The sequence below is a fragment of the Ovis canadensis genome, chromosome 18, assembly GCF_042477335.2.
Source record: "Ovis canadensis isolate MfBH-ARS-UI-01 breed Bighorn chromosome 18, ARS-UI_OviCan_v2, whole genome shotgun sequence".
Lineage (NCBI taxonomy): Eukaryota > Metazoa > Chordata > Mammalia > Artiodactyla > Bovidae > Ovis > Ovis canadensis.
The window spans coordinates 18,427,552-18,450,281 of record NC_091262.1 but is presented as its reverse complement, the minus strand read 5'-3'; the positions used below and the strand labels follow the sequence as shown (position 1 = coordinate 18,450,281).

Below are 22,730 nucleotides of genomic sequence, written 5' to 3'. Positions count from 1 at the left end.
TGACGCTTTGTGACCGACACAGAGGGAATCCAGCTGCAGATACTTCCTATTTTATCTGGCAAACAGACTCAGATTTTTCTTGCTTCTCGGTCTTGAACTAATGTTGCTTTTCTTCCTCTGATAGTTCTGGGTCAGGTCACCACTCAATTTTCTTTTTCTTTACTGAAAAAAAAAAAAAAACAAAAATCTTGTAGGGGTGGACTCGCTGTACATGACCATTTTATATTTCTCTAGAGATTTTCTAAATTTTCTCTCTCTTGCTTCTGTCCCCTTAACCCTTTAGTGAAGTACACACGTGCCCAAGGCATGGTCTCACCCAGTTGCTTTTTTTTTAAGTTTTTTAGTTCCCTCCTTAGGTGGATGGAAATGCAGCTTAATATCATTAGGAAATATAGTGCAATACCATTTAAGAAGACTAATCAGTCTGGGCTGCATCCATGTTCCATCCTGGGTAGCACCAGAGAGAACAAACTGCATTTCTTCCTAGTTTATTACCGATGTTCTTTTTTTGTTTTTACCACCGATGTTCTGAAGAAGTCATTTTCTTTAAGTCCATTGCACAGCGACTTCCTTAAGGACAGATCCTGGGCCTCATTTGCCTGGATCTCACACAGTATTTGCTGAAAGAGCCATAGGTACATGCGGCAGTTGGTCGTCAGCCAGTTACTTTATTTCCTCAAGCCTCCCAGGAGCCCAGGGCCGTGTGGACGGCAGCATCAGCATTTCTCAGCTCCAGATCTCGGGCACCTCCTGCCAGGACTGTGTTTTGCTGTTCCTTCCTCTCCTGCGCCCCCACCCTTCAGCCCTCCCCTCGGTGACATGGTCCCTGAGCGGCAGACCCCGGTGATCCTGACGTGTGGGCACTGGCGTGGCAGACTCCCAAACAAGCCCCGGGACTCTGGTCATGGGGCATCCTTCCCGCCAGGAGTCCCCTTCCCACAGTGCGCTGAGCCTCTGAAGGCTCCCCCGCCTCCCCTTGCAAGTCCAGCGCGCTGAGGTGTGTCCACGGGTCACGGCTGCACCCCCTCGCGTCTCCAGGCGGCTCGGTGGGGACTGAGGTGCAGCGCCCAGCCCGTCACCCCGGGTGTGCCCTCGCCCTCTCCCGTGGGCGGCGTGGATGCCCTCCCTGTCTGGGGAGCGGAGGAGCCCTGCTGGCTATGGCGGCTCCCCGTTGCTCCTTTCAGCTGTGCCTGCCTGGTCCTCTTGTATAGTGGGCGCTCACGTATTCTTCACGTGAGTCAATCCAGTCCAAACCCTTTTCTTTTACAGGCGGGGAAGCCCTTCTCTTGCGGTTGGAGGACTGCGGTGGCTGGGAGCTATGGCCCTGCCCCAGTGGCGGGCGGTGAAGGCTCGGCTCCAGCTCCCCAGCCCCGGGTCCTCGCGATCCTGGCCTGCCAGCGGCTCAGCCCTCACGTCAGGTGTTTCTGTGGAACGGAACTCGGTCACTTGTTAACAGCAGTGATGGAATGAGATAGGTTTTGGCGAGAGCTGGCAGGGCTCATATACCTTCTGACTTTATACCTTCTGGATTTAAAACCCATGCATCCAGAAGACTCTAATTTCCTACAAAACACTTGGTGAGAGTTCCATGTTGGGCTTCACTGTGCCTTTTTGAATAATCTTGACTGTAAGGAATTAGGTTTGGGGGACACCCTTAGGAACAGCGTTGCCAGCCTCTGGTTTTGTTTCGTTCTGTGTTTACAAAGCAAGTTGAGTAACTGTGTGTGAGGCCACAGAGATGCCAGGGGTGTTTATACTCAGCTCTTTTGTTTGTTTCAGTTTTCATTACAGGCAGCTAAGAGATTGATCCACCACCATCTTTTCATCATATATTATGATCCCTCACATTCACAGTGTAATTTTCCATTGAGAGAGGAGTAGATTGAGGAACTTGGGCGTTTTGACTTAGAGTTAAGGTTGAACTGAAATAAATATCCTTGTGTTACATAGCAGTTGTTGTGTACACTTCAAAATAGATGTTTCTTACCTAGAGGCCTCAGCTGAAATTCCTGGAAGAAGCTGATTGATCAGTCTATCTGTCAGATAATGATCTCCAGCAAATAGAAAGTAAGACTTGTTTGTTTAGATGTGGTAAGCTAAGTGGAGCTGCAATCATTTGTTAGTTTACCCTGATTTATCAGTCCTTGAGGCTGAGGTAACTGATTCAAATATACTATCATAGAACATTTTGAGGTCTCATGGTTAAAATTACAGTGGATACGTTAGTATCCAGGTAGTCATTTCTCTTCCAGCTTCCTGTTGAACCCAGTCAAAGTCACCACATATCCCCACCCCTGGCAGGTGTCTCTAGAGCGTGAGATGTAGGGGGTTAGGACCTCCACCACGATGTGATGCCAGTGATGGAGAGATGCAAGCCCCTTGCCTCCTGCCTCCCCATGCGGGTAGGACGGGCCCCTCGGGAGGAGTGGACCAGATCCGTGGCCATGGTCTGATGACAGAAAAGTGCGCCAGGAGCCTGGTTCTGAGCCAGGTGGAACTGGTAGCCACAGCAGCCTTGCCTTGGGCCCTTTAAAAACTGCGGGACACTGCCTTGCCCGAGCCTGCACAGCTTTGCTATCGTGTCCTAACCCAGCGTGGCCTAGGAAGCAGCAATTTTGCTGGAGCCTGTTCAGGACACTTGTCTTTTGTCCTGAATCCTGTTAAGTCTGTCTTTAGGTATATCTGCTCCATAACATGTAAATAACAGGTGTGTGATGCCATTTAGCCCAGAGGTGTGTGTGTGTGTGGCTTAGAAAGAATGCCTGAACTTGGCAGTATTAGGTTCTGGTGAAAGAAATGGGTTAGAGAGGGGAGTATGGCTCCCTCCTCCTTAGGGAGGAGTGTGGGCCTGTGGCCCCTCTGCAGAGAGGTCAGCTTTAGCAGGGCTTCTGTGCTGAGGGCTGCTTGTGGACTTACAATAACTTGGGCTGGTCACGTCTGGAGGGGATGGGAAGCTAAGGAGGTGATGGAGGGGGCTGGTACCAGGTGTGAGTACCTGGGAGCTGGTAGTCCTGTGGTTGGTGGGAGCAGAGGAGGGGTCCCACCCTGCTGGGCACTCAGCCTATCCCAGGCTGGTGTCCTTTGGGGCAGCTTCTCCAAGACATTCCTGTCCCAGCCATGAGGATGCCCTTCCCTCCCAGTCCTAGTTGAAGGGGCCGCCCTGCAGTTCTTTCCAGGGGAGAACATGGTCTGCATGTCCATCTGCCACACCAGAAGCGTCTGGAAGGCAGGGCTCTGGCCTTGCCATAGGCTTTGTGGCCCAGCAGAACCAAGAGCTGTGAGGAGGCAGGCAGTGGTTCCCAGGTGTTTGGGGAGTGAGGAGGCAGGTAGATAGCCCCTTCACAGCCCTGGGGCCAGGTAAGAAAGCCGGAAGGGAACCAACACTCAACTTGTTGCGTGGGCTCTGCTGCTCCGCACTTCTCTCGCTCAGTTCTCACCTTCCCTCTGCTCGGTGGGTGTCCTGGTCATTTTCACAGTGGAGAGGCTGATCTGGAGTGCTCCCACTCCTGTCTCCCCCCAGCTCTGCTGGGCCCAGGTTTTCATGTCTCCTCGCTACAGGAGCTCCCCTGAGCCTCCCCACAGGAGGCTCCCCTTCCCCAGACTCCCTGCCTCTCTCATCACAGCTACCAGCTGCTGTTTTCCTCTCTGCCTCTGCTCCTCAAGTTCTTCGTGCAGAACTAGGAAACCCCCTTCAGGGCGTGCAGATGTGTGTGTGCACACACAATTCTTCTGGGGAGGAGGGTCTGGGCCATCATGTCCTCAGAGGGATATGTAGCTCCCTAGTGTCAGAACCAGCACACTGGCTGACCCCTGGAGCAGTTCTGAGCATCTGTCTCCCTGCCAGCCAAGGGCAGCTCGCCTACCACCTTGGGGGTCCTGCCCGAGGGCCACACTGAGGTCAGTGACGAGCGTACTGCAGACCTCCTGCCTCCCAGGCGCAGAGTCCCCCTCGGGCCCTGATGGCTAGGGCTTGGGGGCTGCTCCCTGGGCGCCCTTCTCCCCCACCTTGTCATTTCCTTGCTTAACTGTTTCCATATCGGTCCTGGACCAGTGTCTGTCTGCAGTGAGAAGGAGGGGCAGAGAGACCTGTGAAGCTGGAGGGGACCTGGAGGTTCCATCCCACAGACCCAGGAGGAGAGGCTGCCCGCCTTGCCTGCGGCCTGGCAGCAGGGGTGTGGGCTGGGCCAGCCTCCGGTCGCCATGCGCTCAGTCCTCTGTGGGCTCCTATGTTGTCTCAGGGCTGGGATGGGAACAGGAGCAACCTGGAGGGTCCTGGGGTGAGCCTTGATGTTACTCATCTGCCTGAGGCCACCCAGAGGGTCCCTGTTGCCAGCAAGGGCCCTGCAGGGGGCCACGGCAAGCAGGATCAGGGGATGGCAACTCGGTTCCCACTCTTGAGCCGGGTTGACTCCCCAAAGTATGTAACCCCTTGTTCTTGACACTTCCGTGCATTAAGATAAAAGGGCAAGTACACAGGCTCCAGTATGGAACATCTAAACCATATATTATTCTGTACAAGCACTTACTCATAAAGCCTATAATTAACTGCCTAGTTTCATGGAAATGCTTGATGTTTAGGAAGTTATTAGGAGGTTCCAGAAAAAAAAAAAAAATCTGATCTGACCTGAGATTAACTAATACCATTACTACCTTCTTCATTTAAAATTTTTATAAATGTTCTCCAATCACCTTCTGTTTCAATGGATTCAATGGACAGAAATAAAGTGCCTGCTTAGTAGAAGCGCATCATTACATGATAGGTAAGTTGAGCTGTTCCTCCAGTCAGACTGGACCCTGGTAACGGTCATGAAGCTCCTGAGAGCAGTTCTTTGGTCTTCCTGACACAGCCGAGCCCCAGCCTAGTGCTGCTGCAAGGTTCTTGACACAACCTTCACAGATACCATCCTCGTGTTCTTCACTGAGATGTTTACAAAGTCAGGTAAAGTTTGGAAATGATCAGTGGAGGATTGCTTCCCCATTCAACACATTTTTGGAGCACCTGAAAGGGGCCAGCATCATGCCAGCACCAGAGCCAGCCAGCATGGGAGCCCAGATGATGAGGAGTGTGCCTGGGAGCAGAAAGAAGCGGGGCTGTGGTGGGGAGACCAGGTGTGTGGAGACTGGGTAGGGCTGTGGGTGACTGAGGACCTCCACGTTCTAAATTCAAAATGTGCACAATTTCCAGAGTGTGGAATTCTGGTGCACCACTGTGTGCATTACTGGGTGTGGGGCTCAAACTTGAGTGGGCATCAGAATTCCCTGGAGGGCTAGTTAAAATATTGCCAAGCCTTCCAGAGTTTCTGATGCCTTAGGGCTGGGATGGAGCCTGAGACTCTGTGATTCTAATGCAGATAATGTACATACTGCTGGTTTGGAGACTCCCTTAGAACCACTGTGTTTGAGTATTAAATCTAGGCTCTTCCATGGCAGATGGGAGAGAATGAGAAAAATCTGACAGTTAATATGAGATGTTACAGAAACCGCCTACCTACTTGTCCATAGTTGTGTGTAGAGAAGTTCTAGTGATTCTTAGAAGCCACATGTGAAATGAGTCCCCTTGTTTTATAGGCTTCAGCAGTACGTGAACTGAGAACTTCCAGATGTACACGCTGGGTTTAGAAAAGGCAGAGAAACCAGAGATCAAATTGTCAACCTCCACTGGATCATGGAGAAAGCAAGGGAGTTCTGCTTCATTGACTCCACTAAAGCCTTTGACTGTGGATCATAACAAACTGGGAAATTCTTAAAGAGATGGGAATTCCAGACCACCTGACCTGCCTCTTGAGAAACCTGTAGCAGGTCAAGAAGCTATAGTTAGAACCAGACACGGAACAACTGACTGGCTCAAAACTGGGAAAAGAGAACAACAAGACTGGATATTGTCACCCTGCTTATTTAACTTATATTCAGAGTACATCGTGCTAAAGGCTAGATTGGATGATTCACAAGCTGGAATCAAGATTGCCGGGAGAAATAGCAACAACCTCAGATAGGCAGGGGATACCACTTTAATGGCAGAAAGTGAAGAGGAACTAAAGAGCCTCTTGATGAGGGTGAAGAGAGTGAAAAAGCTGGCTTAAAACTCAACATTCAAAACCTAAGGTCATGGCATCTGGTCCCATCACTTCATGGCAAATAGATGGGGAAACAGTGGAGGCAGTGAGAGACTATTTTCTTGGCTCCAAAATCGGTGCAGATGGTGACCACAGCCATGAAATTAAAAGACACTTGCTCCTTGGTAGGAAAGCTATGACAAACCTAGACAGCATATTAAGAGGCAGAGACATCACTCTGCCAACAAAGGTTCGTCTAGTCAAAGCTATGGTTTTTCCAGTAGTCATGTATGGATGTAAGAATGTTGGACTATAAAGAGGGCTGAGCACCAAAGAATTGATGCTTTCAAACTGTGGTGTTGGAGAAGACTCTTGAGAGTCCCTTGGACTGCAAGGAGATCAAACCAGTCAATCCTAAAGGAGATCAACCCTGAATATTCATTGGAAGGACTGATGCTGAAGCTGAAGTTCCAATACTTTGGCTACTTGATGTGAAGAGCTGAATCATTGGAAAAGACCCTGATGGTGGTAAAGATTGAAGGCAGGAGGAGAAGGGGGCAGCAGAGGATGAGAAAAGATTATTGACTCAATGGATGAACAAAATTCTTAAAGAAATGGGAGTACCAGACCACTTTACGTGTCTCCTAAGAAACCTGTATGTGGGTCAAGAAGCAACAATTAAAACTGGGCGTGGAACTACAATGGACAGTGAACGTGAATTTGAGCAAACTCTGGGAGATGGTGGAGGACAGAGGAGCCTGGCGTGCTACAGTCCATGGGGTCGCAAAGAGTCAGACGTGACTTAGCGACTGAACAACAACCCAGCTTATGGGTAGCCTTGCATAGCTCTCTGTGTGTTATGTGATCAAAGATTACAAATCTCTCCTACCACATGACAAGCTGGCTCTACATCTAGGCCTTTATGTCTCTAATTATCTTTTGCAACTGCCTAATTTAAGTTGGGCACAGACAAAACCAGTAGCCTGTAGTTCTATTATCCTGCCGTTATTATTATTCAGCCTAGTTTAGCAGCTTGTAGGTAATGTCTGCCAAACATTAATCATGACAGCATGCGCCTCGGCACTGCCCACAAGGCAGGCGGCCAGCGGTGCATCCCACAGATGTGAGGACAGGCAGCATTTTCCGAAGTGCTGATGGCAGGTGGTCAGGCTGGGTGCAACCTGAGGTCCCAGGGTGGCCCGAGGGAAACCCAGTCCGTGGATGCAGCCTGGGCTTCTTGGGGGCTAAGCTGTCGTTCCCTGCTTTAAAAAAGGAAATCAAACGAATCAGCTAGGAGATGAGTGTAGGTTTGCACCCAGTGGGGCTGCTGCCGGCCCAGGAGCCACTCAGAGCCACCGACATGGAGTCATCCTGGGATGTCCTCTGCCCGCTAAAAGGAAGAATCAGTTACGTTTAAAAAAAAAAAGTTTTATCAAGGTGTAATTATTGTAGAAAAATTGCACATTTTATTGTTTACAACATGATAGGTTTGATTGTTATCACTGGAAAGTGGAAAAACAGAACTTGATGGAAAGGAAATGTCCCAAGTGCCTCCTCAGTGTGACAGGCCACTGCAGACAGGCGAGGAGCGGACGGCCGTCGGGGGGAGAGACAGGTTTGAACCCACGAGGCAAGGACAGTGCAGAGTGGCGTCCCCAGTGAGGACCTCCCCGAGGGGATCTCAGCCCACTCCGTCCTCCGAACCCTGGCTGGGCAGGTCTTGGGACAGTGACTGCAGGCAGCCTGGCCCCTACCAGCCACATGGACTCCTAAGGAGGGTGCAGTGGCTGAGGTGGAATTAGAGGGCCAGATCCTGTATCAGATGGAGAGGCTTCATGAAATATGTAGGGCCTTTGAATTCTTGGAAGGATTTTACAAGTCCTATTCTCCAACCCCTGTATCTCCCACTATGTCTAATCTAGTCTTTTCCTAAAGGGTGATGCAGGGGAATCCCCAGCCTGGTGGTCCAGAGTCACAAAGACCCTGGCCTGCTGTGATATTGGTTTTATTTATTTGGGATCTGGCTTGGGGAGAGGCCACATGAACATGACAAAATCTAGATGTCCAGGTCATGAGCACATGGGTGTTTGTGCTATTATTCCCTGAGCTTTCATTTAAAATTTACCAAATAATCAAAAAGAAAAGTCATTTTGATGCCCCCTTGATGGTAGATTCTTTGCAGACTGGGTCTGTCTGTTTTGTCCTCAGTTTTTGGATTCCCACACAGAGACTGGCTCATTGCTAACAACCACTCGTTAGGTGGAAGTTTTTGTCCATTTGAGTTGAGGAAAGTGCCTCCTAAAATTCTTCAGTTGTTAGTGTGGAGAGGTGTCTCTCTTGGCACACAGTTAGTTGGACCTGGTGCCTCCTACCGCTGCAGTCAGCCCTCTAGTGATCGAAGCGGGAGGGGGTCAGGAAGCTGCCTTCCCAATGTTTAGAGCTCTGGGGAGAAGAGGGAAACGCAAGTGACCAGTGCAGTGAGAGCAGGGAGGCCACAGGAAAGCCCCAGACAGAGCGCCGGGGAGGAGCGCTGCTGGTTTCACCTCTCGAGATGCTGCTGCCCTTTCTTTCTGATTAGCTTGCTGGAGGCAGATAAGGTCTGTGACTTGGGCGCCACACGGCCTACGTTTAACTGGCTTTGCTGGTGACTGGTTGTGTGATCCTAGGCAAGTTGTTTGCCAAAGACAGAGGAACCGAGCTGAGAGCTCCTTCACCTGCCACGATTCTAAAATGGCAGAGAAGATAAGAGCGGGGAGAATAGGCACCCAGGCGACAGAGCGGCCGTGGGCTGCAGCCTGCGGTGGGCGTTCCTTTCCTCGCCTCACGTCCCCACCCAGACTTACCGCAGCTTCTTAGAGGTGCTTTCTGAAAACACTGGAATCCATGCTCCGGGGTTTGAACCGCTCTGGCGAAGGGTTTAACACCATAAAACTCACTTTGTAAAAGTGCAACAGCTGTGATAAATAAGCTTAAGCCTCAGTAATCACTTTTTCACTTTTACCAATTACGCTAGGCTGCTTTGTGACAGAAGTTAATACCAAGTAAGAATTTTAAAGAAGCCTCATTTTCCTTGTCTAATTAAATTAAATACTTGAAAGGTGATTCACATGTTGATTTCCCCCCCATTAGTCAACTGAAAATTACAGGATCTTTTAGGAGCTTGAGCCCCGTGACTGCCCTACTCAGCCTCCAGGGTCAGGGAGCCCTCACCCCTGGACACTCTCCTGCCGGCATCCCAGCCACCCGTTTTTGTGTGCAGCTGTCCGTGGTGGGGCTCTTGGGCCACCGCTGCACAGGAGAATTTACGGAGCGCATGCTTGTTAGTTTTTTAATCCTTCCACAAAAAGGCACGAGATGCCTTTGTTTGCAGGTGTTTGATATTCTCACCACGCGGCAGGTCTCTCTATACCGAGAAACCAGGACGGACAGCCTCGTCCTTCCCGTCTTTCTTTGTTGTAAACTCGTAAGAGAATTCGCCTGGATTGAGAGTTCATCAAGTCAAAGTCTCTAGCCTTCCTTCAAGGTGACAATCTGGATAATTTAAATATGGTATATCCTGGCAATTTTATTTCAACAGTGCCACCCAAATGCTGTACTTTGAAACTTGAAATGATTTTCTTTATTTTCTGGTTTTACACTGTGCTTTCTGCTCCTTTTTTCTGAGATAGCACATATGCATGTGTAGAAAGTGTAGCATGCTCCACACTGGTATTTTCTTGAGCACATGATGGGCCCTGGGGAGCATCAGGGAGCCTGGCTGATGGCACTGAATGTGGGTGAGCTTGCTTACCCAAAAGTTTGAAGAGTCCTCACTGGTAAAGTGACTATCTGGTGTAAGTTTTCATGATTGGGTCAAATTACTCACCAGTTTTCATGCTACGTTTCCAGGTTGTCCCTCCTGATGCCTACAGTCATTTTGTGTATGTCTCAAAAAGTCCTTGGTATTTCAAAATGAGTGTACACCCTTAAAATGTAAACAGTAAATCTGTGTTAAGTAAGAACTGGAAGTCCTTTCTCTTTTCCTCCCAGTGGTAACTATGCAGTATGAATTCTAACAGCTCTTTCCCTATGAATTTAGTTTTACAAAAAATGATCTCTCTGCAGTTTATGTCTACTCATAGAGACCCTTTCATGTTACCACGTGTAGATGTATAGATGTACCTAATTCTTGCTAATGGCTTAATAACATTCTGCATTCAGATTTTTTCCATTTATGTATATTAAGCACCTTCCATGTGCCAGGTGCTTTTTCAGGGATTGCAGTTATAGCAGAAACTATTTCGTATTGTCTGTTTCTTTAATTTCTTTCTAGAATTCAAAGTATCCAATCTGCTTCTCAGTCACTGTATCATTAAGAGCTTTTGTTTTCTCAGGCTGAAATTTGCTTAATGTGTGTTTTAATTGTCTACATTAAACTGTAAACCCCATGAAATCAATAGCATTGCCTATCTTCTTCACTGATACAGCCCCAGCACTAAAAACAGTATTTCCAAATACTAGCAGCTCGAAACCTATTGAGTCTCTGCCTAGCTGAATGGACGTGTGGATGGACACATAGGTAAATAGACAATTCTTGTGTTTCCCACAGATAAGTAACCAGGGGAAGAAGTAGAACTGCTCACTGATCCCTTTCTTGGGCTTCCTTAAACTTCCAGAATAGTCCTAGTTGCTTTAGACGGAGATGCGATTTAGTCTCATTTCTATTTATTATATTTTTATACAGGTGTGTATTTACCCATTCTTTTATCTCCGTAGCCTTTGATTTATGCAGACCCTCATGAAATGGCAACCCACTCCAGTATTCTTTCTTGGAGAACTCCATGGACAGAGCCGCCTGGCAGGTTACAGTCCATGGGATCACAAAGGAGTAGGACACAACTTAGTGACTAAACAACAGCAGTTCAGTAAATATATATCATGTATTTGTATATATTACCTACATAATACTATATACCTAGAATATAGCAGGCAGTTATATATATATATATACACACACACACACACACATACATACATATGAGGTAATTTATATCTGAGGCAATTTGTATCCGAGAAGGCGATGGCACCCCACTCCAGTACTCTTGTCTGGAAAATCCCATGGATGGAGGAGCCTGGTAGGCTGCAGTCCATGGGGTCACGAAGAGTCGGACATGACTGAGCGACTTTCCTTTCACTTTTTACTTTCATGCATTGGAGAAGGAAATGGCAACCCACTCCAGTGTTCTTGCCTGGAGAATCCCAGGGACGGGGGAGCCTGGTGGGCTGCTGTCTATGGGGTCACACAGAGTCGGACACGACTGAAGTGACTTAGCAGCAGCAGCAGCATATATGTATATGTATAATACATGCTATCAGTTCAGTTCAGTCGCTCAGTGGTGTCCAACCCTTTGCGACCCCATGAACTGCAGCATGCCAGGCTTCCCTGTCCATCACCAACTCCCAGAGCTTGCTCAAACTCCGAGTCTGTCCATCGAGTCTGTGATGCCATCCAACCATCTCATGCTCTGTCGTCCCCTACTCCTCCTGCTTTCAATCTTTCCCAACATCAGGGTCTTTTCCAACGAGTCAGTTATTCACATCAGGTGGCCAAAACATTGGAATTTCAGCTTTAGCATCAGACTTCCAATGAATATTCAGGACTGATTTCCTTTAGGATGGACTAGTTGGATCCCCTTGCAGTCCAAGGGACTCTCAAGAGTCTTCTCAAACACCACAGTTCGAAAGCATCAATTCTTCGCTCAGCTTTCTTACAGTCTCATATCCATACATGACTGTTGAGGTCCTTTAATGGACCAGAACCTGGTGGTCTAGTGTTGACCAATAAGAAAGTAAAGGAGTGAGAAAGAGGCTGATATTCCTTGGTTTATGCAGAAAGCCAATAAAGCCCCTGGCACAGTGCTTGCTCTGTTCATGGAGGCCTCAGGCACCCTCTCAATGGGGTGAACGTGCAGAGCACCTTCTCGAGAGGGTCTCAGAAGCCCAGGCAGGAAAATGAACACAGAGGACCTCTGCGCTCCAAAGAAATAGCCTGCGAGAGAGAGAAAGAGAGAAAGCAAGACACGGGGACCAAAGCTCTGATGGAGCAAAGGTGTTTTAATCAACATGGTGTGGGCATATATACTGTAGTTATTCTCAGCAAAGATAAAGATTAAAATTCCAGACTTACAAAACATAGGCGATCCATGTTAGAGAGAGAGAGAGAGTTGTAAACAATCACTTTAACCTTATGGTTCACAAGAAGAGGGTACTTATCATCGTACTGAAAACTAACGAAGGAAATGCCTGGATCCCTCAGCCCCCGGGGAGAGGCTTGCCTCTCCTCTTAATTCCTGAGTATTGAGGAATTAATAAGGAGCAGAGGATTCCTGACAGATCCAAAACAGCACACAGGAAGCCTCCTGTTAAATGCTTCCTGACACATGACTACTGGAAAAACCACAGCTTTGACTAGATGGACCTTTGTTGGTAAAATAATGTCTTTGCTTTTTAAAATGCCGTCTCGGTTGGTCATAGCTTTTCTTCCAAGAAGCAAGTGTCTTTTTAATTTCATGGCTGTGGTCACCATCTGCAGTGATTTTGGAGCCAAAAAGTAACGTCTCTCAGTGTTTCCGTTGTTTCCCCATCTATTTGCCATGAAGTGATGGGACCAAATGCCATGGTCTTTGTTTTTTGAATGTTGGATTTTAAGTCAGGTTTTTCACCCTCCTTTTTTACTCTCATTAAGAGGCTGTTTGCTGCTGCTAAGTCACTTGAGTCATGTCCGACTATGTGCGACCCCAAGGACGGCAGCCCATCAGGCTTCCTCATCCCTGAGGCTCTTTCAGTTCAGTTCATTTCAGTCGCTCAGTCATGTCCGACTCTTTGCGACCCCATGAATTGCAGCACACCAGGCCTCCCTGTCCATCACCAGCTCCCGGAGTTCACTCAAACACGTCCATCGAGTCGGTGATGCCATCCAGCCATCTCATCCTCTGTCGTCCCCTTCTCCTCCTGCCCCCAATCCTTCCCAGCATCACAGTCTTTTCCAATGAGTGAACTCTTCGCATGAGGTGGCCAAAGGACTGGAGTTTCAGCTTTAGCATCATTCCTTCCAAAGAAATCCCAGGGTTGAGCTCCTTCAGAATGGACTGGCTGGATCTCCTTGCAGTCCAAGGAACTCTCCAACAGTCTTCTCCAACACCAAGGTTGAAAAGATCAATTCTTCGGCGCTCAGCTTTCTTCACAGTCCAACTCTCACATCCATACATGATTACTGGAGAAACCATAGCCTTAACTAGACGGACCTTTGTTGGCAGAGTAATATCTCTGCTTTTGAATATGCTATCTAGTCTGGTCATAACTTTTCTTCCAAGGAGTAAGTGTCTTTTAATTTCATGGCTGCAGTCATCATCTGCAGTGATTTTGGAGCACAAAAAAATTAAGTCTGACACTGTTTCCACTGTTTCCCCTTCTATTTCCCATGAAGTGATGGGACCAGATGCCATGATCTTCGTTTTCTGAATGTTGAGCTTTAAGCCAACTTTTTCACTCTCCTCTTTCATTTTCATCACGAGGCTTTTCAGTTCCTCTTCACTTTCTGCCGTAAGGATGGTGTCATCTGCATATCTGAGGTTATTGATATTTCTCCCGGCAATCTTGATTCCAGCTTGTGTTTCTTCCAATCCAGCGTTTCTCATGATGTACTCTGCATAGAAGTTAAATAAGCAGGGTCACAATATGCAGCCTTGACATACTCCTTTTCCTATTTGGAACCAGTCTGTGGTTCCATGTCCAGTTTCTAATGGTCCAGTTGCTCCCTGACCTGCATATACATTTCTCAAGAGGCAGGTCAGGTGGTTTGGTATTCCCCATCTCTTTCAGAATTGTCCACAGTTTATTGTGATCCACACAGTCAAAGGCTTTGGCATAGTCAATAAAGCAGAAATAGATGTTTTTCTGGAACTCTCTTGCTTTTTTCCATGATCCAGCGGATGTTGGCAATTTGATCTCTCATTCCTCTGCCTTTTCTAAAACCAGCTTGAACATCAGGAAGGTCACAGTTCACGTATTGCTGAAGCCTGGCTTGAAGAATTTTGAGCATTACTTTACTAGCGTGTGAGATGAGTGCAATTGCGAGGTAGTTTGAGCATTCTTTGCATTGCCTTTCTTTGGGATTGGAATGAAAACTGACCTTTTCCAGTCCTGTGACCACTGCTGAGTTTTCCAAATTTGCTGGCATATTGAGTGCAGCACTTTTACAGCATCATCTTTCAGGATTTGAAATAGCTCAACTGGAATTCCATCACCTCCACTAGCTTTGTTTATAGTGATGCTTTCTAAGGCCCACCTGACTTCACATTCTAGGATGTCTGGCTCTAGATTAGTGATCACACCATCGTGATTATCTGGGTCATGAAGATCCTTTTTGTCCAGTTCTTCCGTGTATTCTTGCCACCTCTTCTTAATATCTTCTGCTTCTGTTAGGTCCATACCATTTCTGTCCTTTACCCAGCCCATCTTTGCATGAAATGTTCCCTTGGTATCTCTAATTTTCTTGAAGAGATCTCTAGTCTTTCCCATTCTGTTGTTTTCCTTTATGTTTTTGCATTGATTGCTGAAAAGGCTTTCTTATCTCCTTGCTATTCTTTGGAACTCTGCATTCAGATGTTTTTATCTTTCCTTTTCTCATTTGCTTTTTGCTTCTCTTCTTTTCACACCTATTTGTAAGGCCTCCTCAGACAGCCATTTAGTTTTTTTACATTTCTTTTCCATGGGATGGTCTTGATCCCTGTCTCCTGTACAATGTCACAAACCTCCGTCCATAGATCATCGGGCACTCTATCTATCAGATCCAGGCCCTTAAATCTATTTCTCACTTCCACTGTATAATCATAAGGGATTTGATTTAGGTCATACCTGATTGGTCTAGTGGTTTTCCCTACTTTCTTCAATTTAAGTCTGAATTTGGCAATAAGGAGTTATGGTCTTAGCCACAGTCAGCTCCTGGTCTTGTTTTTGCTGACTGTATAGAGCCTCTCCATCTTTGGCTGCAAAGAATATAATCAATCTGCTTTCGGTGTTGACCATCTGGTGATGTCCATGTGTAGAGTCTTCTCTTGTGTTGTTGGAAGAGGGTGTTTTCTATGACCACTGTGTTCTCTTGGCAAAACTCTGTTAGTCTTTGCCTTGCTTCATTCCATATTCCAAGGCCAAATTTGCCTGTTACTCCAGGTGTTTCTTGACTTCCTACTTTTGCATTCCAGTCCCCTATAATGAAAAGGACATCTTTTTTAGGTGTTAGTTCTACAAGGTCTTGTAGGTCTTCATAGAACCGTTCAACTTCAGCTTCTTCCGTGTTACTTGTTGGGGCATAGACTTGGATTATCGTGATATTGAATGGTTTGCCTTGGAAACAGAGATCATTCTGTCGTTTTGAGATTGCATCCAAGTACTGCATTTCGGACTCTTTTGTTGACCGTGATGGCTACTCCATTTCTTCTGAGGGATTCCTATCCACAGTAGTAGATATAATGGTCATCTGAGTTAAATTCATCCATTCCAGTCCATTTTAGTTCACTGATTCCTAGAATGTCGACATTCACTCTTGCCATCTCCTGTTTGACCACTTCCAATTTGCCTTGATTCATGGACCTGACATTCCAGGTTCCTATGCAATATTGCTCTTTACAGCACTGGACCTTGCTTCTATCACCAGTCACATCCACAGCTGGGTATTGTTTTTGCTTTGGCTCCATGCCTTCACTCTTTCTGGAGTTATTTCTCCACTGATCTCCAGTAGCATATTGGGCACCTACTGACCTGGGGAGTTCCTTGTTCAGTATCCTATCATTTTGCCTTTTCCTACTGTTCATGGGGTTCTCAAGGCAAGAATACTGAAGTGGCTTGCCATTCCCTTCTCCAGTGGACCACATTCTGTCAGACCTCTCCACCATGCCCACCCGTCTTGGGTGGCCCCACAGGGCATGGCTTGGTTTCATTGAGTTCGACAAGGCTGTGGTCCTAGTGTGATTAGATTGGCTAGTTTTCTGTGAGTATGGTTTCAGTGTGTCTACCCTCTGCTGCCCTCTTGCAACACCTACCCTCTTACTTGGGTTTCTCTTACCTTGGACATGGGATATCTCTTCACGGCTTCTCCAGCAAAGCACAGCTGCTGCTCCATACCTTGGACGACAGGTATCTCCTCACCGCCGCTCCTCCTGAACTTGAATGTGGAGTAGCTCCTCTCGGCTCTTTGCGCCCATGCAGCCACCACTTCTTGGACATGGGGTTGCTCCTCTCGTTTTACTAAATACTGTAATACATATCATACACCTGAAATATAGCAGACCTTTAGTAAATATTTGTAGACTGAATAAATAAGTGAAATGTTTCTATTTATTATTATACTCAAATAATGAGTATAATAGTTTGTTTCAGTGTTCAGAGGACTGAACTCCTACATGAGGAAATTTTCTCATTTTCACATAACCAAGTATAGGAACTGGGCAATATTTGATTTTACTTGGTATTTGAGGTACCGTCTTTGGTTTTAGCCAGGCCCATTTTATTTATGCATTTATTAATAATATACTAGCCTCTACACAACCGAAGAACTAGAACACCAATAACAGCATTCATTGACATCTGTGCCCCTCCCTCATCCTCAGAAGTCACCTCTGACCGGCACTGGGGTTTTATAACACTGCTCTGTCCTGTTTCACTAGCACAGTCGGCCCTCCATATCCTCAGATTCCAAATCTGCAGCTTCAATCATGGGTGGAAAACACTTGGAAGAAAAAAAAATTCCAGAAAGTTTCAAAAATCAATACTTGAATTTGCTACTCACCAGCAATTTTGTACATGGCGTTGACACTGTCCTGATGACTGTGTACCTAGTATCTACTTTGTATTAGTTATTACGAATAGTCTAAAGTATACAGGAAGATAATAGTGATATGCAAATACTGTGCCATTTTATAGAAAGGATGTGAGCATTCTTGAATTTTGCTTTCTTCTGGGTCTTGGAACCAGTCACCCACAGGTACTGAGAGATAACTGCTGTAGTGAAATCCTGTATATGTGCTTGCAGAGATACTTTCTCCACTGGTTTTCATAAGGGAAGTAGCAGAATGTGTCTTCTAATTACAGCCAGTTCCCCATCCTTTTAAAAAATTTTTAGTTTAAAATATATTTTACCTTTTATTTATTTTTATTCTCTTGGTTTTCTCTGTGTTTTATTTTGCTTATTTTCCCACCCGCTTTTAAACATAAATGTCTTCACATAAAAAAGTAGAAAAAATTCTATGATGAATACCTCCATGTATACCCAACAACTGTGAAGATTGTAACATCATTGCTTTATCCCTATGTGTATACACATATCATTTAAAAGTTGTGGACATCATAACAATTCACCTCTAAATACTCTACCCTGTAAGAATAAAGACATTATTCAATATAAGCATATGCCAACATCATTCCTAAGAAAATAATGGTGATCTGTATTCTAATGTCATATCCATGTGATCTTTTTGGTTAGTCTTCTGTCACTGTGGTTTTCCTTCTGTCTGCCCTCATGAGAGGCTTGTGCAAGCTTCCTGATGGGAGGGGCTGACTGTGGGAAAAACTGAGTCTTACTCTGGTGGGCAAGGCCATGCTCAGTAAATCTTTAATCCAATTTTCTGCTGATGGGTGGGGCTGTGTTCCCTCCCAGTCTCAATCAGAGACTCCCAAACACCGGCAGGTCTAGCTCAGTCTCTTGCAGGGTCACTGCTCCTTTCTCCTGGGTCCTGGTGCATACAAGGTTTTTTTATTTTATTTTATTTTCTGTCCCCTCCAAGAGTCTCTATTACCCCAGTCCTGTGGAAGGTCTGTAATCAAATCCCACTGACCTTCAAAGTCAGATTCCCTAAGGATTCTCAGTCCCCTTTCCCAGACCCCCAGGTTGGGAAGTCTGTTGTGGATCCCAGAACTTTCTCAACAGTGTGAGAACACTGTATGGATCACAACAAACTGTGGAAAATTCTTAAAGAGATGGGAATACCAGACCATCTTACCTGCCTCCTGAGAAACCTGTGTGCAGGTCAAGAAGCAACAGTTAGAATCAGACATGAACAAGGGACTGGTTCAAATTTGCAAAAGGAGTACGTCAAGGCTGTATATTGTCACCCTGCTTATTTAACTTCTATGCAGAGTACATCACAATGCCAAGCTTGATGAAGCTCAAGCTGAAATCAAGATTGTTGGGAGAAATATCGATAACCTCAGATATGTAGATGACGCCACCCTTATGGCAGCAAGGGAAGAGAAACTAAAGAGCCTCATGATGAAGGTGAAAGAGGAGAGTGAAAAAACTGGCATAAAACTCAGCATTCAAAAAAATGAAGATCATGGCATCTGGTCCCATGACTTCATGGCAAATAGATGGAAAACAGTGGAAACAGGGAAAAAAATAGATTTTATTTTCTTGGTCTCCAAAATCACTGCAGACAGTGGCTGCAATCATGAAATTAAAAGAAGCTTGCTCCTTGAAAGAAAAGCAATGACAAACCTAGTTCAGTTCACTTGCTCAGTCGTATCCGACTCTTTGTGACCCCATGGATTGCAGCACGCCAGGCCTCCCTGTCCATCACCAACTCCAAGAGGTTGCTCAAACTCATGTCCATTGAGTTGGTGATGCCATCCAACCATCTCATCCTCTGTCGTCCCCTTCTCCTCCTGCCTTCAATCTTTGCCAGCATCAGGGTCAGGTTGGAGAAGACTCTTGAGAGTCCCTTGAACTGCAAGGAGATCAAACCAGTCAATCCTAAAGGAAATCCGTCCTGAATATTCATTGGAAGGACTGAAGCTGAAGCTGAAGCCACAACACTTTGGCCACCTGATGCGAAGAACTGACTCATTGGAAAAGACCCTGATGCTGGGAAAGACAAACCTGGAGAGCCTGTTAAAAGGCAGAGATGTCAGCTTGTTGACAAAGATCCATAGAGTTAAATCTGTTGTTTTTTCAGTCGTCATGTTTGAATGTGAGAGTTGGACCATAAAGAAGGCTGAGCACCAAAGAATTGATACTTTCAAACTATGGTGCTAGAGAAGACTCTGAGTGTCCCTTGAACTGCAAGGAGATCAAACCAGTCAATCCTAAAAGAAATCAACCCTGAATATTCATTGGAAGAACTGATGCTGAAGCTCCAATACTTTGGCCACCCAATGTGAAGCACCAGCTCATTAGAAAAGACCCTGATGCGGAAAAAGATTGAGGGCAGGAGAAGAAGGGGACGACAGAGGATGAGATGGTTGGATGGCGTTACTGATTCAATGGAGATGAGTTTGAGCAAATTCCGGGAGATAGTGAAGGACAGAGAAGCCTGACGTACCGCAGTCCATGGAGTTGCAAAGAGTCGGACACAACTAAGCGACTGAACGATAGCAAATGTAATATCTAGACCATATTCTGATTTCCTCAATTACCACAAGAATGTCTGTTGTAACTATTCTGATATTTTTAATCAGAATTTAATCTAGGTTTATGCATCACATTTAACTGTGTCTCTTTTAGTCTAGAACACTACCTTATCTATCTATTATTGATTTTTAGTTTCCTGAGATTGAGTAAAGAGTCTAGAAGAGTTGCCTTAGAGAATGTTTCATAATGTGGATTTGTGTGACTGTTTATTGTTTATGTCATTTTGCTTGTTCATCATCTACTGTTGATATTTCCTGTAAGCTGGAGGTCAATCTGACAGCTAGGCTGGAGTCAGGGTAAATATTTCATAAACGATGCTGTGTACCAGAAGACATTTTAAGAGTTTTGTCTCTAAAGGCAATTGAAAGTAGACAGCTCCTAGGCCTCACAGAAAGCCAACTAATCTTGCATTAAACAGGCAAGGATCATTTCTACCCTAGGAAAGTCTTAATGAGGAAAACATCTGGCCACTTAGCAGAGGCTGGGAATGGCTTGTGTCCCTTCCAGGAACTAGACAGTATTTGGGGATGCTCAGCACTGCACCCGACTCGCATTTCCTTTCCCAACTTGTTTACTCTGAGCTGGAGTGAGGTGAGGCAGCAGGCCAGCCGGTGGAGGGACGGCCTGGCCAGGCCTGTTTGGGTTTGGAGGGAGGGTTTATTCCTCGTTGCTTTAAACATGGTGGTTTTTTCTCCCACTCCCCGACCCGCCACCGCCTCTGTTTCTCTAATCATGTGTTTCATCTCTTAGGCCAAACACTGAATAAAAAAGTGAATGGATGGCTGAAGCTGGTTGGTCCCATAGAGGTAGAGCTGAAGAGACTTACCTAAAAACTCCTTTCCTTAGGTTTTAAATTCTGTGACTCAGACTTGCTTGTGTTTAAACACACACACACACACACACACACACACACACACACACACACACACACACACACATGTCCACCCAGAAATGTACTGCCCTGCGTTTGGTCTATCTGAGCCCTTGGCTGACGTCCCGGGGGGGCATTTCTAATGATTCACCCAGATCTTGGATGACATGCCACCACTGGTTGGGTTTTGATGGAAGCCACCTGAGCACATTTCACAGTGAATGGTGTTCTCCACTCAGACGAAGGCCACTGAGGCTTTTGGACATTCTGTGCTGCTCATCAGAGAAGGCAGTGGCACTCCACTCCAGTACTCTTGCCTGGAAAATCCCATGGACAGAAGAGCCTGGTAGGCCACAGTCCATGGGGTTGCGAAGAGTTGGACAAACAGTGACTTCTCTTTCACTTTTCACTTTCATGCACTGGAGAAGGAAATGGCAACCCACTCCAGTGTTCTTGCCTGGAGAATCCCAGGGACGGGGGAGCCTGGTGGGCTGCCGTCTATGGGTTCGCACAGAGTTGGGCATGACTGGGGTGACTCAGCAGCAGCAGCAGCAGCAGTGCTGCACATGTTGCCAGGGCATTGGGTTCCCTCTCAGCCCATCTGGAGAAGGACAGACAAGTACATCCTTACCTAAGCCAAGTAGCACCACCCAACCAAAACCCATAGCGGTCTGGCTTGAGAAACTTAATGGTGCATGAAAGCCACCCCCCACCATCCCCTTAGAAAACCAGAGGTTGGTTTTACTAGAATTATTCTAGCTTGTCACTGCAGTGGACTGAGTCACGGCAGTGGGGTTGAGACCCGCTGAAGCATAGACAGGCGGTGACGGACGACATGAAGCCTGTCGGCTGACGCCGTATACTGTGAGAGCACAACCTGGCAGCTCAAGCTGGTAGCATCACTGTGCATGCTGGCTCTCTCTGACAGGGCTTCCAGCCTTCTGCTGAGAAGAGTCAGCGGTCTGTGGGCCCCACAAGGACTTGCTAGGCCTCCCTCAGGATGGGCCCAGCCCTGACACCATCCTGTGTGTGTTTGGAGAGCAAGAGGAACATGTTGCTCCCCTTCTGGGCAAAGCCAGTCCTGACAAGGCAGGCTTGTATCAGTGGTGTTTGTATTTTCTGAACCCTAAATCAAGATGTATGGTCCCTCAGAGGGCTTTGATGCTTTTAAGGAACCTGGGAGGCAGAGCTTGAGAAAGAATATTTTCTAACTGAAATTTGAACTTCTGCAACATTTTCGCAGCTTATGAGGATTCAGGTTCAGAACATTTGGAATTGTAACTTTTCTGGAGAATCCTGGATGTTGGTCACTGTGTGAGTTTACACAGACTGGGTGCATAAACAATAGAAGTGTATTGTCTTCCAGTTCCGGAGGCCAGAAGTCTGAGATCCAGGTGTCAGGAGGGTTGGTTCCTTCTGGAGGCTGTGAAGAGCATCTACCCAGGCCTCTCTCAGCTTCGGGTGGTTTGCTGGCCATCCTCGCGTTCCTTCGCTGGTTGAAACACTGCTCTGATTTCCACTCTTATTTTCACATGGTGTCCTCCTTTGTATGTGTGTTTTTCTGCATCTGAATTTTCCCATTGCATAAGCACACCAGTCACATTGGATTAGAGACCACCCTAATGACCTCCTCTTGGTTCAATCTGCAAAGACCCTATTTCCTGATAAGTTACATTCTGGGGGGGACTGGGGGTTGGAACCTCAACACAGGGATTTGAGTGGGACACGCAACTCAGCCTATAACTCTCATCATGTTAAGCTTCCTGTCCGAGGCCTCCTTTGTCGAGTTGAGCTCCCAGTGTCTTTGGACACTGGATTGAGACAGGAAAGGTGAGGACTCATCTTTCAACGTTTGCTCAGCAAAGTGGCGAGAGGCCATGAAAACAGTGGAGCTGTGGAGCTGGCAGTGAGGAACACGCACCTGAGCTTCAGGGCGATGAGGAGAGGATGGGAGGGGGCGTGCATAAGCTGCTGCCTAAGAAGAGTCAGCTCCGCTCCCCAGCACCCTCTCTAGCATCCCAGCCTGGGCTTGGCACAAGGCCACGCTTGTGTGGCTTGGAGAAGACGCACCCTGAAGGCCTCCTAAGAGCAGCCAGAATTGCCCGACCCCCATCAGCACCCCGTACTGCATCCCCAGCAGCCCTGACCCCCAGCAGTCAGAAGAGAGGACTGGCGGTTGCGGGGGGAAAGGCTAAGTTGGCATAGGCCGCTCTGGAGGGACCAGCAGACTTTGTGGCTTCCCCCTGTCCCGCCCAGTCAAGTAAGGGAGGTGGACGCTGATAATCAACCTGGAGTCCAGGCTGCCCAAGAGAGGGGCCAAGTACAGGACTGCCCAAGAGCCCACTGGCTGAGGTCCCCAAAGGGC

The 22,730-nt window shown here is 46.9% G+C and overlaps 1 long non-coding RNA gene across 1 annotated transcript; it reads left to right on the top strand.

Moving 5' to 3' along the window:
* The first annotated feature begins 4,355 nt into the window (after nt 1-4,355).
* On the top strand, nt 4,356-6,946 carry LOC138423338 (uncharacterized). The gene is made up of 2 exons (XR_011250236.1): nt 4,356-5,109; nt 5,569-6,946. It is a non-coding gene; the product is annotated as an uncharacterized lncRNA (long non-coding RNA).
* Nucleotides 6,947-22,730: the final 15,784 nt, after the last annotated feature.